Raw genomic sequence first — 19,225 nt, 5'->3', positions numbered from 1 at the left:
CCCCAAGATCACAACCTGAGCTGAGATCAAGAGTCAGATGAGCCACCCAGGCTTGTCTTCAAGCTTGTCTTCCCTTTTGTATTCTTTTTTCTCCTAATTCAATAGGCATTTTTTTTTATTCTAAAATAATTCTTATATTTTTAGTTCTTTTTTTAGTTCTCTCACCTCGTTGCAAATCTTCCTTTCTCTACCCACCTAATTTCTGTTTTATGTTCTTTCATGGCTTCTGTAATTTCCTAATTTATTTTATGCTCAGAGACATTATTCTACTTCACATTTTCTGTATTCTTATAATAGTTTTAAAGGGGATTCAAGATTATTTTCTGTTGCTCATTTTTTAAGTGCAGTAAATTTTCCGGTCTTAAAGATTAGATAGAGAGTGCGCCGTTGTAGCCTGTCTTCACCTTCATGGCCCCAGGGCTCCCTCTTCTGTCGTCTTCACCAAGTGGTTTATAACAACACAGCCTCGTGCTTCGGAGAGCTTTCTTTTTTGCCTCCCCTTCTTTATCTGAGTTTTTTTCTTGTCTTTGCTTCTATTGCTCGGTTCCACTCAGTTTGGAATAAGATTGCTAAATAGATGCAAAACAAATTAATACCCTCATCTCCATCTCTACCTACAAAATGTATTTACGCTGCTCTCAGTTTTCTACAGTTAACATCTGCCCTTACAGAGTCCCAAAACCTGGTCAGTAACAAATGGTGAATCAGACAGGAGGCGTGGCCCTAGAAGATGAGGTCATCCACGGAGAGAACATGCAGGCATCCTTCACTGCTGACTTCAAGCTTTGGATATTGTGTTTTATTGCTAATTCCTTCCTTAATTTTGCCACCTTTCTAATTTTGATTTATGCTCTTTTATAAGCTAGTCTTGGAATATTGTAGGTTTTTTTGTGAGCATGTTTTTCTACCATGCTTTTATTTTTTGTAGGGATATTACCTTTTCCCTTATAGCTTTTTCCTTATGAAAACTTCATATGGGATTTGACTGTGATTCTTTTCTATTGGTCATTACCACATGAAAGTGGCTTTAGAAAGGGGGCGTGAGTCAGGAAAGCTTTTCTAGCTTTATAACTTTAAACTTCCTCTTCTCTTGTCTTAAACAAATAATAAAAGTAGACACACTTTGAGTTCTCCAGGACCTGTTTTCCTCCTCAACTTTTATCGGACCTTTCTCTTTTCCTGGATGTCTGTCACGTCTATTCCACTTGACTTGAATCTGTTCCCAGAATTTACACCACAGTGTAGGGCTTTGTCTTAGAAGGGAGCTTTGAAGGTCCTAAACTCATGTGTTCCAGCCATGAACCCCTTACTGCTACCCTTTAGTAGATAAAACCCTTCCTGGTTTTAATAGCCATGGTCACAATGACACACCTTACTCTGCAGCTGCAGCATGTAGCTGTCCGTAGTTTCCTGATTCTTCTCTGGTCAGATGTGGCAGATATTTTATTTTTCTCCTTTCTCTTCTGATGCTATATAAGTCTTAGAGTTGTTGGTAATTTATCCACATTAACTTGTATTTTGGGGTTCATGGGGATGCGTACCTTGTCACATAGTTCTAGACATATTGACCTTGGGGTTTTGGTTTTGCTGTCCTTGTTCTGTGTGTTTTCATGGAAGGATTTGGAAAAATTGTAAAAACTATGTCGCTGCCATCACCTCAGTCTCAGAATTATGACTCCTGCATTTTATTCTCAATGGTGAAAAGCAAATTTAGCTTTCTTCTGAAACCAATATAATTTTAGCAGATTTTATTGACATTGAATTTACTGGACTTATTTGAATTGCTATAATTTTTAGCATAGATTGTATATTATGCACTGATACTAATACTTATCAACAAGCCAAAGATAAACTTTTTATTGTCCTTCAAAATTTGTCAGGTTCGGGGCAGTGGTTATACATTTGCATATACTATTGCTATGTTCTTCAAGCTGTGGAGTTATACTCAAGAAAAAAATCTTTATAAAAGTTTGGTTACAGGGCACCTGGGTGGCTCAGTCATTAAGTGTCTGCGTTCAGCTCAGGTCATGATCCCAGGGTGCTGGGTTCAAGGCCCACATTGGGCTCCCTGCTCAGCATCTGCTTCTCCCTCTCCCACTTCCCCTGCTTGTGTTCCCTCTCTCTGTCTTTCTCTGTCAAATAAATAAAATCTTAAAAAAAAAAAAAAAAAAAAAGGTTACATTAACCAGACCTACCTGTATGTCATGATATAGTCTCCATTTCTTCCAGACCTAAGGAATTATGTACAACTATGATAAGAATGAATTTGAAATAATAATTTACTGAGTATCATCTTTGTTTACTCAAAACTTCACTAAGTCTAAATTCTTTTACTCCTTTTTTTTTTTTTTTTTAATTCCACAAACATTTTGTGGGGCACCCACAATGATTCAGGTCCTATTCTTAACCTTAGAGATAAGACTATGTCCAAGCCAGAAATGAGACCCTCTGACAAAAACATACCTGCATAGTTACACAAGTATGATAGTGTTAGGAAGAGGAACAGGAGGGAGAAATAGAAGATTTAGGGAGGTTTTGATTTGGAGTTGAGTTTTTATGGAAGTGAACATGAACTGGGAAAACCAACCCCAGATAGAGAAGGGGCGTCTACAAATGGCAAGAATTAAAATAAGTTATGTGTGTGTCAGGAATGATAAATTCTTTAGAAAGAGTCAAATATATGAGGAAGAACTAAGAAATGAAGTAGTACAGGGGGTTAATTGGTCACTCAGTTTGAAGGCTGGAAATGATTGGCTGAAGAGTTTATTGACCTATGAAAATCAACAGAAAGGATATTCTGGATTCTTGAACAGATTTTCCGCAGTTATAGTCCTTCCTTCTCTGTAGAAAGTACTGGTTAGTGAGGACCTGGTAGAGTGTCTGGAAGCCTGGAAGGGGAGTGATGACTGTGGAGATGAAAAGAGCATTCCTAAGGTTTCATCTTCATCAGTTTTTTCTTCTTAATGATCTTTCTTTGGAGAGCCCCTTCATTCACTCACCAGATTCAGCTTGTGTAACTGATGACTCCCTTCCCTAATCTGAATCTTTAAGCCAGATCACAGTCTGATTTTCACATCCTTTATTCAGTTGCTTACAAGTTACAGCCTTGTAACTGGCCTCCCTGACTGTAGCCTCTTTATGATGCCATATTGATTTTCTTTGATCTTTTTTTTAAGAGGTGGGGGCATGTACCTGTGCGTGCAAGTGGGGGAGGGGCAGAGGGAGGGAAAGAGAATCTCAAGCAGACTCCGTGCCCTGGGTGGAGCCCAATATGGACTCGATCTCATGACCCTGAGATCATGACCTGAGCCAAGTCAAGAGTCCAAATGTTCAACCGACTGACCCACACCCAGTCCCTCCTCCTTGGTCTTGCTTAAATTCTTTCAGTAGCTATTCATTGCTTTAAAGATAAGACCCAAATGTTACTTAACATATAATCCCCATTATGATGAGCTCCCACTCCATCTCTCCAAAATCTCGCTCTCAGTCATATCCCTGTTTCCTTTCCCTTATACATCCTCACTTGGTTTAATTGCCTGGAGATTTCCTACCTATTCCCGCTCATTATATCCAGGAACCCTTTCCAGAGTCTTACCCCCTCCCTGAATCCCACCCCTACCAACCTAGCCTGGTTACCCCTCCCATAATCCCTCTAGGTAGGGAAAATTGAATAGCAGGAACAGTTTAGGATTTCATGAGGAAAAAAGAAGTCAGCAGTGAAGTTGTGATGATAACAGTAGCATTAAGCTATATTTATGTCTTGAAAATAATTATTCAACTCTGGCTATAAGTCAGAGTTACCTGGAGAGTTTTTAAGGGAGGAAATGTGCTGCTAAGCCCTATCCCAGACTACATGAATGTGAGGAGATGGGGGAAAGAGGATAGGTGCCTTTGGGACCTGGGAACATCTGAGTTTTGTTTTTATTGTTTTAAGTTGTCCCGGCAATACTTAGGTATAGCCAGAACTTAACCATTAAGTTAGAATGTGACATTCTTAAAGTTGTCCCTCTCCCCAAAAACATACCCTGAAATGGATACTCTGCCAACTCTCCCAGCCCTGTGTTTTGTATGGCCTTTCATCTAAATATAACAGTTATTATGTAATATGCTAAATATAATCAGTTTGTATGGTCTTTTGAGGCTCTTGTTGGGAGCCATTGCTTTATTTACCTCTGTGGTTCAATCCTCTAGCCACCTGGCCTGACACATAATAGGTGCTCAGTAAATATTTAATGAATAAACAGATAAAGTAATAATGGGTCATATGATTCAAGTAAGACTTTGGACTTAGGTAAACATATAACATGAGCATTGCATTATATATTTTGATTTTGGATATCTTACATTAAGAATTTAATACTGATGTTAAGGATTTGTCATGTAGGGGAATCATTGGCTCCTTTATTGTGAAGTTGTGGTTGCTTTTTATCAAATTTGTCTCCAAGTAAAATTTTAGCACTATCTTTTATCAGGTTGCCTTACTACTATATTATGTATAAAATTACTCATCTTAAAAGGAACATGACATTTGTCTCCCAAAGGTGTTTCTCGTCTCTGTTTGTTAGCAACCATAACCTTGCTCTTTTCTTCTGATAGTAGAGTCCAAAGTGACTTTTTACTTTGTTCATGTAAAATAATACTGAGATGAGTAAGACTGAGTCATATTTTTATGACCAGACTTCTTTAACTCTGTTAGTACTCAAAACACAAACCAGAACACTTCAAAAGAAATGTGTGTATGTGTGTGTGTGTGTGTATATATGTGGCTTTTTCTTTTTCAGAATGTTCAGATTTGGGGATTTCATTTTCTTATAAGTTAAGTAGTATATTGAAGTGTTATACTGAGTATTGGTGTACTATGTAAATTTTAGATTAAACACAATAATGAGTTATGTATGTTATTCCTTATAAATGATTTTTAAAACATTTGTGATTATTTAGGATTACAATAAACTTTTGTTAGTTCCTGGATTCATAAAATCTCACTTTTGGCAAACACACCTCTTAGACGATGACTGGATATTGGTAATTTTTCTGAGGCACAGATTTGAATAATTTGAAGCTAGATGGCATGCTAAAGCTAGTGACTTACTTAACTTAGTGCTTTTTTAAAGGTTTATTTATTTGATAGAGAGAGAGAGTGCAAGGCAGAGGGGCAGAGGGAGAGCGTATTTAAGCAGACTCTGCACTGAGTAGGGAGCTTGACTCGGGGAGGAGCCTGACTCCGGGATCTATCTCACAACCTTGAGATCATGACTTGAGCAGAAACCAAGAGCCAGAGGTTTAACCTACTGTGCCACCTAGGCACCCCTAGCTGCTTACCTTATTAATTACTGCCCCCATCTTGAATTTTGATGTAACCTATGATCTCTGCTGGTGCCCTGTAAGATAATAGAATAAATCATTGTTTTTCTGTGACATAGGTCAAAAAAATAAAGCCACTTGCTGGTACAGGTGATGAAAGTGAAGAGGAACAGAGGATAGATATAAGAAAATGGTTCTTCTTAGCCAAAAAAATAAAAGTTAAACATAAAACAGTTACTCCTGATAATGCTCTGAGAAGCTACTGAAGTATCCAGAGCTGTTTATCGTTAAGGTTAATCATTCCCAGATCACTGTGAATCATTCCTACGCTGCTCTAGCATGTAAATGCTTGTGTCTGCTTTTTAATTATAAAAGTAATACAAGAATACATTGTCTTTGTTCAAAATTAAACTTTTTTTTTAAGTTTCCTTGTATCGCCTTCATCCTCTGAAGTAACTAGTTATTATTTGATGTGTTCCAGATTCCCTTCTGTTTATTTACATAATTCCACACAGTGTGTGTAATGGTGACCTGTATATGATCATACTGTACATGTGCTTCAGCTTGCTTTTTTTCTCTTTATCTCTTATCAATACCATATAAGGCTACCTCATTCTTTTTAGATTGCCGTATCATATTCCATAGTGTAAAGTACCATGATCTACTTAACCAGTCCTTGAAGAATGGCCCTTTAATATATTTTCCATTTTTTCACATTAAAAATAATGCTGCATTGTGTTTTCTCCTTCTGTACAAAGGAACCTCTAATGCAGATAGCAAGAAATGGAAATGCTGGGTTGCAAGTTTCAGTTTTGATAATGTTGTTCACTTGCCTTCCAGTAGTTTTACAAATTTATACTTCTCCATCAGTTTATGATAACGTGTCTTTACATCCTTCTCAACCCTGAATTTTTGTAATCTTTTAAATTTTTGCCAATTGTGATAGACAACCAGACAGAAAATTAATAAGGAAATAGAGGACTTGAACACCACCATAAACCAGTTGGACCTAACAGACATCTACAGGAAACTATCCAATAAGAGCAGAATATACATTTTTCTCAAGTGCGCATAGAACATTCTTCAGAATAGAACATATAAAGCCTTAATCAGTTTGAAAAGATTGAAATTATATAAAGTATTTTTGTAGTCACAATGGAATAAAACTAGAAAGAACAGAAGGAAAACTGAAAAATTCATAATTCTGTAGAAATTAAATAACACAGTGTTGAATAACCAGTGGGTCAAAGAAGACATTACAAAGAAAATTGGGAAGTGCTTTGAGACAAATGAAAATGAAAACCTAATATACCAAACTAGTGGGATGAAGCAAAAAACTAAGAGGGAAATTTATAGCTATAAACTCTTACATTAAAAAGGAGAAAGATCTTGGAGCACCTGGGTGGCTCAGTTAAGCATCCAACTCTAGATTTCGGCTCAGGTCATGATTTCAGGGTTGTGAAATCAAGCCCTGTTTCAGACTCTGCTGGGTATGGAGCCTGTTTAAGATTCTCTCTCCCTCTCCCCCAAACTCCTACTTACGTGCTCACTTGCTCGCTCTCTAAAAAAAAAAAAAAAAAAAAAAAAAAAACTTCAAATCAGCAACCTAATGTCATGCTTTAAGTCACTACAAAAAGACAAATAAGTTACATTCAAGCTAGCAGAAGGAAGGAAATAGTAAAGATTTGTGTGGGTTTTAATTAAAAAGGGAATAGAATAATGGAGAAAAATCAATGAAAAGATAAAACCAATGAATCTTGAGGTAAATTGACTAAAAAAATAAGAGAAGACTCAGATTACTGAAGTCAGAAATGAAAGTGGAGACATTGCTACCAATTTACAGAAATAAAAGGATGATAAGAGAGAACTGTGAACAATTATACACTAACAGATTGTATAACCTAGATGAAGAGAATAGATTTCTAGAAACCTACCAAGACTGAATCACAGAAATCATCTGAATAGTTCTATAACTGTTAAAGAGATTGAATGAGTAATCAAAACACCTCCCAGGAAAGAAAAGCCACGGACCAGATGGCTTCATTGGTGAATTCTACCAAACATTTAAAGGAGAATTAATGCCAGTCCTTCTCAAATTCTTGGAAAACATTGAAGAGGAGGGAACAGTTCTTAACTCCCTCTATGAAGCCAGCAATACCCTGATACCAAAGCCAAAGATACTACAAGAAAACTATAGACCAATATCCCTTGTAAGTATTCTTCAAGAAGATACCAGCGAAGTGGATTCAGCATATTATTAGGATTATACACTAAGACCAAGTGAGATTGATTCCTGGCATGCGAGGGTGCTTCAACAAATGAAAACCAATTAATGTAGTTTTTAAAGTCCACATTAACAGAATTAAGGAGGAGAAAAACCTCATGATCATTTCAATTGATACAGAAAAAGTATTAGACAAAATCCAACACCCTTTCATGATTAATTAAAAAAAAAACCAAACAAACTAGGAACAGAAAGAAACTCCCTTATGGATAAACAAGATGTGATATATACATTCAATAAAATATTCAGTTTTAAAGAGGAATTGAATTCTGATACATCCATACAGCATGGATGAACCCTGAAAACATTATGCTAAACAAAATAAGCCAGACACAAAAGGACAAATATTGTATAAGTTTGCTTATATGAAGTACCTAGAATAGTCAAATTCATAGAGATAGGACATAGCATAGTGGTTACCAGGGGTTGGGGAGGGGGGAAATGGGGAGTTACAGTTTAATGTGTACAGGGTTTCTGTTTGGGAAGAAAGAGGACAGAAGCAAATCATGGTGGTGGTGGTTGCACAATGATGTGAGTGAATGCACTTAATGCTTCTGAGCCCCCGCTACTGCACGGTACCCTTAAAAATGATTAAAATTGGGGGTGCCTGAATAGCTCAGTGAGTTAAACACCTTCGGCTCAGGTCGTGATCCCAAGGTCCTGGACTAGAGCCCCGTGTCCAGCTCGGTGCTCAGGAGGGACTCTGCTGTCCTGCCTTTGCCCCTCCCTCCACTCATACTCCCTTCTGCCCACTCTCTCTCTCAGGTAAATAAAATTTTTTTGAAAACGATTAAAATGGTAAATTTTATATATATTTCATCACAATTTTTTAAATGGGGAAAAAGGGAAAAATAATTTAAGTTCCTTATGTTGTATGGCTCATAGCCTCTGATTTATTATGTATATTGCAGTGTTTGGAATGTTTTTTAGTCTCTTGTTTTTGTTTTATTTTTTGATGCGATCATTTATTTAATATTTTCATAGTTTGAGAGTTTTCCTTAAATTTTTTATTCATCTGGTTTGGCATTTTTTAGACCCTCTAACTGTAAAGAATTATATTTATTTCAGAAATGCCTTGTGAAATTTTCTCAGTTTTAGATTATTTTCATCCTCTTACTCTCTAGTTGTTGCTTCTAGAACTTGGGAAGATTTTGGAAAATCTGGAATTATTTTATATGTTTATTATCTCTTTTTTAAATTATTTCCATCTCTTTAATATTGTATGCTGTTCTTTGGGAGAATTCCTCCATTTCCTAGCTTGCTAATTCTTCATTAGTATCTATTTTACACTTCTGTATTGTCAATAAATAAAATTTTGACAATTTTTTTACTTCTAAGATCTCTAATTTTTTGTTTTTCCATAAGAATCTTTAGTTTCATTAATGTATTTTCCTCTGTTACCTTTCTGAGAATATGACTTCTATTTCTTTTAACATATCCTTCTGTTCAGTCTGTATAACCATAAATTAAATTATGCTAGGGCCAGTAAAGATTGTTCAGAAGTTGCAGACTTTTGGACTTAACCAGTTGTAAGCCTCTGTTTTCTGTATTTAATGATAAAATTTTAATCTCAGATTTTATTCACAGCTTTTTATTTTCCTCAGCATATTCAGTCTTCATTCATTCATCTATTATATTATTGAGCTCCTTCTGTGTGCTAGACACTCAGAGAACAAAACATAGTCTTTGCACTCATGAAGCTTACATTCTATGGAGGCATTCTCTCTCTCTCTGCAGGTCATATCTCTCTGCAACCCTAGAAGTCTGTAGAGGAGATATGTTTTCTGTTTATTGCCTGCCTCTTCTTCCCGTCTTTTTGAGACCCAGACTCCTCCAAGGGAGAAGGGAGAAACAGGGTCATGTCTCTTCACCCGACTGGATGAGATTAGCAATCCTTTTCATTTTGGTTTGTAACTTCTGTTCTATCTCATCCTCTTTGGGATCAGTGAGAAGGAATAATGGCTCCATCAAATCCTGCTAATGAGGGATCCATTCCTGTGAAGTTCCCTGAGGTATCGGTGGTCCATCGCTAGGTTAGCCACAACTTCTGGATGCTGTCTTGCCAGTAGGATACCATGCACCTTCCAGTTCATGCTGTTCTTTGGCCACCTGAATGCAACCATCCCAGCAAGACCATGTCCTCAATCTCACCTCTATTCTTTGTACTAGAGGAACCAGAAACTCATGTGGGGTCAGTGCCATGTTGGCCCTCTGTCCTCTTGAAAGTCCACAAGGGAAGGATAGCTTGGAGAGAGGAGAGAATAGTCTCTTTCCAGGGAAACTGCAGGACCGTACCAACAGCTTTTTTTCTCAGTCCTTTTCTGATGAAGTGAGATGCTGTTGTGGGCATGAATTGTTCATTCCCTGATCAGGCTGTAAGGCATGAATCCTGCAGGGAAGCCATAATTGAAACACATTCCCCTACTCCTGCACCACCCATAACAGGTTTTACTCACCCTGAGCCAGTGGCTAGTGCCACTTGCTTATGCCTTCTCAAATTAGAAATATGGGTGTCTTGGGGCGCCTGCGTGGCTCAGTCAGTCAGGCATCTGACTTCAGCTCAGGTCATGATCTTGGGGTCCTGAGATTGAGCCCTGCATTGGGCTCCCTGCTAGTGGAAAGTATACCTCTCCCTCTCCTTCTGCCCCTCCCCCCCACTCGTGTTCTCTCTCTCACTCACTCAAATAAATAAAATCTTTAAAGACGGGGGTGGGGGGAGAAATATGGGTGTCTTAGTCTGGGTTTCCTCCAGAATGTAGAGGCTGAGGAGGCAAGGCTTGTATGTAGATATTTTATCAGGGGAAATAAGGGGCTGGGAAAAGGAGGAAAAGTAAGCTCCAAGGCAAGTTGTTGACTTGGCAGCTGGGCCCCTGGGGAGTCGGAGAGAGCATCCTCACAGGCAGAGGAGCAGCATTTCCTCTCCTGGCCCCGTCCTCCATTGGTCCAGATTCCCTGTAGGGTACATTCAAGAGGCCCTAGAGCAGAAAGAGTGATCTGTAGTGCAACTAATGAAGGGGTAGGGGTATAGAATATGAGAAGGAGGCTGCAAATGCTGGTTGACACTGTACACTCTGTACTGCAGAGATGTGCTCATATACTCCTTTAAATCCCATCTGTCACAGGGGCCTCTAGATCGTGGCCAGCTGCCATCTCTGCGAGTTCTAATAGAGAGAGCAAGGCACAGTGGCTGCTGCTACACAGAGCATAACTGATGAACATCTTCCTCCACCACCACTGGAAGAGATTTCCTTCACCCTTGGCCAGCACTTCAGTGGGTCTGGCTTGCTTGCCCCACCTTTGTCCTTTGTCTGAGCCCCTAGTGTGTTTACATTTTTTGAGTCTTGGTGGCTACAGAGAGCCAGGTTGTGCCTGGGAAACACCACATCTGGGAGTGCTGATGTGAAGGACCAATTCTTCCACCCCTTGATTCCTAGTTTGATGGCTCTTGAGGACACAGGACCATATATAGGCGGTTTCACATGTATTGTGTTCTGAAGGACAGTGTTCCAACACTGCAGAATTTTAACCCTGAGCTGCTGCAGTACCTGAATCTTCAATAAACAATGCCATCGCTCTGTTATGCTGTCCGCTTCTGGAAACAGGGAATATAGGAGAACCAGTGGATCAAGTGATTCTCTTTCCATTGTTGTAACTCCTTTGCTACAGAGTGCGTCCTAAAGTCTGAGGCAGTGTTGTGTAGGATCTCATGCAAGTAGTGCAGGCACTGTGCAAGCCCTTTGGTGATGGTGCCAGCAGGGCCCAAAGATACAGAAAGACATTCAGTGTCCAGCGGAGATGGCTGTTGCAGCAGGGGTGAATCCCTGCATACTGTACAAGTAGGGTCTGATGTAATCAACTAGCCACCAGCTCTGCCCAGGAAACAACTGTATGGCCAGATTTCAGCATCATTTCCCAACTGCTGGCAGGTGGGGCATTCTTTAGGGGCAGAGGTAAAAGAGGGCCCCTGCTGGAGAATCTGTACATACCCTTGATACCTGTGCTTCGGCCAGTCTTTGTGGGCCTCTTCCAGAGTGCTGTGATGGTCTAGGAGAGAGAATTGTCAATATGCATAGGATAAATCACTGTTTTTACCTGGTGCCTACAAGGCACCTAGTACCTTTGTACTCTTGATAACAGGAGACAAAGATCCTCCCACGTTGTGCACAATCCATAGATCCATTTATATGCCTCTTTTCCAAAATTTCTCTCAGCCTTTTTTTTTTTTTAAATCTCGTTCCTTCCAAGCCCCTGAGCAATTAGCCAAGCTATTCGCCACCTCTCGGGAACCTGTATATATCTGTACTTCATGCCCTTGCTCCCTCCATAGAAATTGGATGACTGCCTGCAGCTCTGCCTGCTGGAAGTGTTTCCTTGTACCAGTGTCCTTCAGGATGACCCCTAAATGGCACTGTAGTACAGTAGGGGGTTCCGCAGTAGTGCTCCTAACAATCTACCCAGAAACTAGGGCAAGTTTTTCTCCTCTATCAGTTGGTTACCAAGAACCACCACCAAATGAAGAATTGAAGGGCTAGCCATCAGGGTACTGGGATAGCTGGGGACACCTACTTATGTAATTTACTTGTGCCCTTTGGTCTTGTTTAGGCTTAATTCCAAATAGGCCATTTCCACCATATAATGGGTTGCCACTGTACCTCCCCAAACCTGTAACTTGGTAGGCTTGACTGTGGTTCATTTTGGACACCTCTGATTGCATTAGTCTCATGATGTCCCGTGGACAGATCCTCAGTCTTCACTAGGGCTGCTATAGCACTCCAGGAGCTGCTGTTCACAAAGCAGGCTGTTTCCTACCATGGAAAGCCTAGCCTAGCTTCAGAACCCTAGGGACCTGCATTGCACTTCTTTTCCTAGCTTTGCCAGAGACATCACATGGCCTCTTTGTCTGCCATAGAGCTCTCAAGCGTTTAGCAGATATGCTGGGTCACGTGTTCTGAGCAGCAGGACCGGCTTGTATCACAGCCTAGACCTGCTACAGAGACTTCTTCTGCTCTGGATTCCACTCAAAACTGCATTTCAGATGACTCCATTAATGGGTCAGAGCAGAATTTTCAAATACAGGTAAAGTCTTACCTAGTGCTGTGCCCCTTCCTAGTGCTAGGGAATGCAGGTACAACTTGTTCTTTAGCTTGGAGGAGAGATCTCAGAAAGCCACAGGCCACAGGCCATTGGACCTATTAAAACTTTTCTAATGTGGCAGCCCCAGAATTTTCATGTCATGCATGTCAACTTCCTGGGGTGTCCAGAATACTTGCCATTTCCTGCTCACCAAGTCCTATTTGACTGATGTCATCAGTTTACTGGACTAACATGATGTTTTGCGGATCACAAGGCCCCTTAGGACTCTGACAGAGGAGAAAAGTTAACGGGCTCAGGATATGAAATAGAAACTGCTCTCCTTCACACAATATAAGCTAACTACTTTTGATCTTCTTCACTAATGGGAATTGAAAAGAACACACAGGCCATATCAAGAGCTGTATACCAAATGCTAGAGGATGTCTTGATCTGTTCCAATAAAGGATCTACGTCTTGTCCAACAACTGAGATTAGACCTACCACTGAAATTTACAGTAGTCCACTGTTAGCTGCCACAGTCCATCTCATTGTGGGAGTCCTGCAGATTAATTGAATGGAAATGAAGTGGAGACTCACTACTGCCTGCTGTAATTTTGATGACTATCTCTGTGTTTTCCCTTGGTATGCAACACTGCTTTTATTTATTATCTTGACTTCAGTGTAGGGGATAGAATTTCAGGGGCTCCCACTTGGCCCTTCCTGCCATAATGATTCTGAGAACATTATGAAAGTTACCAGCTGCTTTTTCAAAGCTTTTAAAGCAATTAACAGAAGCCAGCCAACTCTACAACCTTTGCAGTTAATGTTAACCACCCCCCCATGTTTTTCATGTGCCACAACCCCTGTAGGAGCCATTGCTTCATTCCATCCATACCGATCAATAACTACAGACCTTACCACCATTTTTCCAATGAGCGACCCAGTTCCAGAATCTCATTCTGTGTGTCTAGTGTCCAGGGCCAGTCTCCGTTTCCAGAAATCAGCCTGAGACATGAGCTCATTGACAATCTTTTTTGAGGTTTGGTCCCAGGGACGGGGAATTGAAACAGAAGGAGGCAGCTAATACCAAGTATCTGCATTGAAGCTGGTCACCATTGTGGGCAGCAGGCTTATTTTTGCCGGAATCTTCAGAAGAACCGTGTAAGATACACTGCAGAACCGTCTTGTGAAGGGACTGAGGAGGGAGCTTCTATCCACCAGCACCTGTGCTCCATTAGTCAATGACTACCCCATGGTACCTGTGTAAATGGCACATTCCAGTACTCAGGGAGCCCAGAGTAGACAGCAAGAGCGACCTAGAACAGCCGATTGCTGGAGCCATGACTGATGTAAAAGTGAGCTGAGGAAACATGGGCACAGGACATAGGACCGTTACTCTTCAGATTTGAGCCTTAGCTGAGTTTCAACCTCCTTTCATGAGAAAAATCCCACTCAACATCCCCTTACACAAGCCTAAGTGATCTTACATTACACTGGAAGTTATTTGCTACCCTATGTCCTTGAGATAAAAGTCACCACTAAGAGCACTGATACCGCATTTTTTTTTTTTTTTTTTTTTTTTTTTTGCAATTTGTATTATTGCGAAAAGGACCAGGGTTTTGAGAATACCAAACTTCTTAGCCCATTAGGAATTCTGTTGATAGTCATGTTAATAGTATAAAGATCTGAACTGATCTTTTTCCAAACCCAGCTCTTAGTAAAGCTTGGAGACAGTCAAATTTTTAATCCAAATGATTTTTTAAAACTCAAATCTATATGTAACTGTATTACCAACTTCTTTCATGTTCATTTAGTCCAAGTAACTGCCTTTTTGTTGTTTTGTTTTAAAGATTTATTTGGGTGGGGGAAGTGCAGAGAGGATGTGGGGCTCCATCTCCCAACCAGGAGATCATGACCTAAGCCAAAATCAAAAGTTGACCCACTGAACTACCTCGGCGCCCCACCTTTTTGTTGTTTTTAACCAGTTCCTAAATATTTTGGAACTTGGTTTTTTAGAAGTTTCTTTTGGTTCATGTTTGAATCAGTGTTTCCTTCTTTAGTAAGATTTAAAATTCTCTTTTAAACTGAGTTGTTTTTAGTGAAATACATAGTAGTTATTTGTAATCTTAAATTCTAGAGGTTTTTGTTTGTTTGTTTGTTTGTTTGTTTGTATTTTCTTAGATTTGTTCATTTATTTGAGATAGAACTCAAGCAGGGAGAGGGAGAAACAGATCCCCTGATGAGAGGAAGCCCTCTTCGGGGCTTTATCCCAGAACCCTGGGATCATGACGTGAGCTGAAGGCACACACGTAATGGACTGAGCCACCCAGGCACCCCAAATTTTAGAGTTTTGAAGTGGAACTTAGTTTTCTTGTATTTAGAAAAAGCCCTTAAAATATTTCTTGTGAACTGTAGCAACTTTCATACACTTATATGCTTTTAAAAACATGTTTAATTTAGTAATATGAAACATGAGAGCTACACAAGGGCTGAGGAAACAGATGTTATCTGTACTGTTATCCATATTTCTCTACAGATTAAGATTGTTGATATAGCCATCTACATAAGATCCTTACAAACATAGTTACAAAGTTGAGAGAAAGCAGGTTGGGAATTGCATTTCAAAATATATCCTGCAGAGGTCAGCAGAGAGCTTAGACTTTGTTTTCTCTTTCTGTAATAGGGCTTTCCTCGCCTAATTTCCAATTACTTATTATTCCGGGCAAAAGTAAATAAAAACAAGCAGTATCCAGACCAGAAAAAGTAATGATTATTCTTCAACTCTAGTTTATCTGAATTCCAGAATTCTGATTTCACCTTAAAAAGAGGAGAAAAGGTAAGTAGCCTTTCTCTATAGAAGGGAAACCATGTTCTCTTTACCTTCTTCATATTTTAGGAAAGAAAGCATCAAATGCTCCATACAAGCAGAAGAACAGAGGTTATAACTATAACTGGTCTTTGGAAACCTGTATTTTCACCAAAAACGGGTATCTTTTACAGGCTTAATTATTCCCAGAAAACTCAGTTTTTAAGTTTATAAATTCTAGATTTTCTGTGCAAAGAAAAGATACTTAACCAATCTGTGCTTCAGTTATGCAATTAGTAATATTTGTAAGTCATGCCTTAATAAGCTGTGAATAACATTAAACAATTGAAATAGGACCGCCTCTAAAACTGAAGCAGAACTATTTTATAATCTTTTTACTTACTTGCCTTGTTATAAAAAGGCTATAGGGCAAATAATCTCTCAACTTTTTTATGATTTCCTTCTCTGCAAAGTGTTCCCATTTATTTCACAAACACTAGCTGGGACCAGGAGACCCATCTCACAGAAGGCCGGCCAGCCAGCCCTGACTGAGCACCGAGTGTGCACCGAGTGTGCACCGAGTGTGCACCGAGTGTGCTGACGGCGGTGCATTTCCCATCTCACCTGGAAGGTGTGCTGTATCAGGAGCTGGCAGACCAGACTCAAGCCTGTCCAGCCACTGATTAACTCTGCAGCTTTGGACATGTTTCTTACTCTGAGACCCGGCTTCCTCCATCTGTAAGATGGTACTAGTAACACACACTTCATAAAGCTGCCCAAGTAAGTAACATGCATGAAGCTTCTAGCACAGGGACAGGACCCTGTTTTCCTTTCTTTTTTTCACTGGTGTTCTTCAGTTTCCTCCTAAGAAAACAGAGGAGGAGAAGTTAATGACCTCAAAGGACCCGTTCAGCTCTCTGGTTTTATGGAGCGTTGTTGGCGCCAGGATCCTCCCAGGCTCATCACTCAAGTGCTTATTGAACATCCTCTGTTTGTCGTTGCCTTGTAAGATGCTGTCTGCAATCGTCTCAGTTACATTTGGAAGACAACCCTGAACATTCCAAATGAAATGAAGATTGTGGGGTTGGTGAATTGGGATTTTTGTGCTGTGACTCTCACCATTAAATCCTTTGTGGCTCCTGTAGGCTTTCAGTTTTTACATTTTCCTCAGCTAAAGGAGAGAAATGAGAGAAATCCCTATCTTGGCCGTACCTCTTTCAGAACTAAATAGAAAAACACTGGAAAGAGATGTCAGGTAATAGACCCATGAGATCACCCTAGCAGCTTCTTCCCTACTCTCCCTGAGTGTAAGGACTGTATTCCCTTATGAAACTCAGTGGCCATCAGGTATGGGCCTCACTTGGATCATTTTAAGCCAATGAAACTGAACAAGACTCATGGGTTCTAGCCTTTCCTCTTTGAGGGCTTGAGCAGGTCGATGTTCTTACCTATAAGTTATGAATCAGGGAACGGGCTCTGCCCATCGCTTAGCTCCTTCTGCTTCACCGCTGTATAGTACTGGCTTCTCCACACCGTCAGCCGGCCTTAAAGCCAAACATATCCGCCTATGTGTGACAAGCATGGGCAGGTAATAAAGGATAGATGATGAAATATAGCCAATCACCATTTTTTTTTTTTAAATATCTCAGCAAAAAGATGAATTATTATCATCTTGACTACAAAATACATTGGTATTTATAGAAGAGCAGCATAATGCTTCCTATAAGAAGTTATACCATCCTGCAAACCTTAGTAAATTGTTTTTTATAGATTATTTGTCATTCTAAATAGTCTGTGCTCCCTATTTATTCTGCTTGGTATACCCTCTGTCTTTAGTCCACTGAACTAGCACACTCCAGGGCCTCATTAAACTTGTAATCACTAAATCCATGCAGCTTTTCTTACCCTTCTTAACCTTTTTGCTGTAATTAACACCTTTTCTTCCTTTGGCATCTTGCTATGTTGCTTTTCTGCTGACTATTCCTTTTGCATAAGTCTTTTTTCCCTTGGCATCTCTCCAAAGTTAGATCTTTAGACCCTTGTTCTTTTTGTCCAGATTTTCTCTCCCAAGCATCTCATTCACTCCTAGCTCCCACTCTGATCCCTGTGTATGTGACTCCCCAGTCCAAGTCTGCCCTCTGGCCTCTTTCAAGTCTTTGTCCAGCATTTCCAAGTACTAGCCCAGTATTTTCATTTTCATGTTCTTCCACCACGTCAGTAGATCTAAAAATGAAACTCGGAATTTTCTTTCAAAGCTCATTCTTCCGTATTTCTTTATGTGCATTAATAGTTCTCCTCCTAACTTTAAAATTGTGGGCATCTTTGACTTTTCAGTGTGTGGCCCCTTGCATGTGTCCTTTTCCTTTCCCACTGTCCCTACCTTAGGGTAACTTCTTGGTAACTGATTGTGATTTTTGTATTATGTTGCCAGTCGTTTTTCAAACCATCTGATAGATCAGCCTACACATAACATAACTTCTGTTCTCTCTCACCTGCTCAATAAAATCCTCTGCTCATCTGTCTGCACCCACAGCCCATGACTGCAATGTGTGAGCTCACTCCTTCATGCCCTTCTGGGAAATCCTTGCACTTTTCCCTTACTTGGGCCCATGAAGAACATAACGTGGCCTTCCAGCTCCAGTCAAATAACATCATACAATGTCTTCTGTCCCATGTTTCCCAGCCCTGTCTCTGCTCAGAAGACTGCTGGAAGCGGCTTCTCCTGCTGAGCGCCTGTGGCACTTGGTAGCTAGCTGTACAACTGACGCGGGAATTTTCAGAAGCTGTCTGACTTCTCTCTTGGGGTAGCCTACGTTTACATAATGGTCTGTTAGCACTTTAGGAGCAAATAGGAAATCTATTTCTCGTCTACGATATCTAGAATAGCGCCTTCTCCGTAGATTGCTCAGATTTTTCTGATCCTATTAAATCCTGAGAACAGAAACTTTTTTGCAAATTGCTGGCATTGTGTCAACCATAGTAGTGTACAGTTAAGATAAAGTCCTCCCTTCCAAGACAGGGACAGTCTGCTGCTCCGCAGGCCTATCAAGTCAACATAAGCGGTGTTTTTCCGGAGAAGAGGCCGTCATTAATGTGTGACCTGAGGTAAGCTGCCTCAGCGCTGTGGACCTCGTTTCTCTACCAGTAAAGTGCAAGTCACCTTTCTAAAACGGCCTTTTGACTCTTTTAGGACCCGATCGGGATTAGTCATTTCCGAATAGAGCAGGATTCCGTTATTAGAAATCGCCTTTCTGTATTCAGGGTGTGAAACATGTGTCCCACGGGAAGCGCGCTTCCGAGGCACACAGGGAAGGCATGTGCCCCTGCGGGAGAGCCGGCTGACCGACCGCCGGCCGGGCCCGGGGACCGCGGAAGGGCCCGGCGGCTCGGGCGGTGGGGAGTGCGCTCGCACCAGAAGCGCCTCGCATCGTCCGGCTTGTCGGGCGCGCGCTTACCGGGCCTGACTCTCAGCCCCTGACTAGAAGTTGTCAGGTTGCCGCCGCTGGGTCTCCTTCCGGGGGACACGGTCTGAGAAGACCCCCGTCTGTGGCGAGCGCTGGAGCAGGTAGCGCGGACAGGCGGTTCGTTGCCTTCCGGAACGCCGCCGAGACCGGGAAAGCCTGGACAGGCACCCAAGGTCCCCTCGAGCCTGGAGGGGCTGCAGAAACCCCCAAGCTCCTGCAGTCTCCTGGAGCCGCCTGCAGGAGGAAAGGGAGCGCCGGGGGCCGGGGCCGGCACGCCGGGTCCGGCACGCTGGG

At 40.9% G+C, this 19,225-nt stretch overlaps 1 protein-coding gene and 1 long non-coding RNA gene across 3 annotated transcripts in view; one reads left to right on the top strand and one right to left on the bottom strand.

Annotated features, from left to right (window-relative positions):
• Positions 1-19,225, top strand: part of NET1 (neuroepithelial cell transforming 1) — a 59,350-nt gene that overhangs the window by 27,397 nt on the left and 12,728 nt on the right. The gene's annotated exons all lie outside the window — the stretch shown is intronic.
• Positions 15,096-19,218, bottom strand: LOC106006369. 2 transcript variants are annotated; one of them, XR_006604416.1, is made up of 4 exons: positions 18,923-19,218; positions 16,916-17,032; positions 16,092-16,331; positions 15,096-15,478 (listed from the first exon to the last, which is right to left on the bottom strand). It is a non-coding gene; the product is annotated as an uncharacterized LOC106006369 (long non-coding RNA). The 2 variants fall into 2 exon arrangements; XR_001180377.2 differs by having other exon boundaries at positions 15,096-16,331.

Source organism: Mustela putorius, unplaced genomic scaffold, assembly GCF_011764305.1.
Source record: "Mustela putorius furo isolate JIRA1106 unplaced genomic scaffold, ASM1176430v1.1 tig00004033_pilon_pilon_pilon, whole genome shotgun sequence".
Lineage (NCBI taxonomy): Eukaryota > Metazoa > Chordata > Mammalia > Carnivora > Mustelidae > Mustela > Mustela putorius.
Note: the sequence above shows the minus strand (reverse complement) of the source record. Positions and strands in the feature narration are given on the sequence as shown.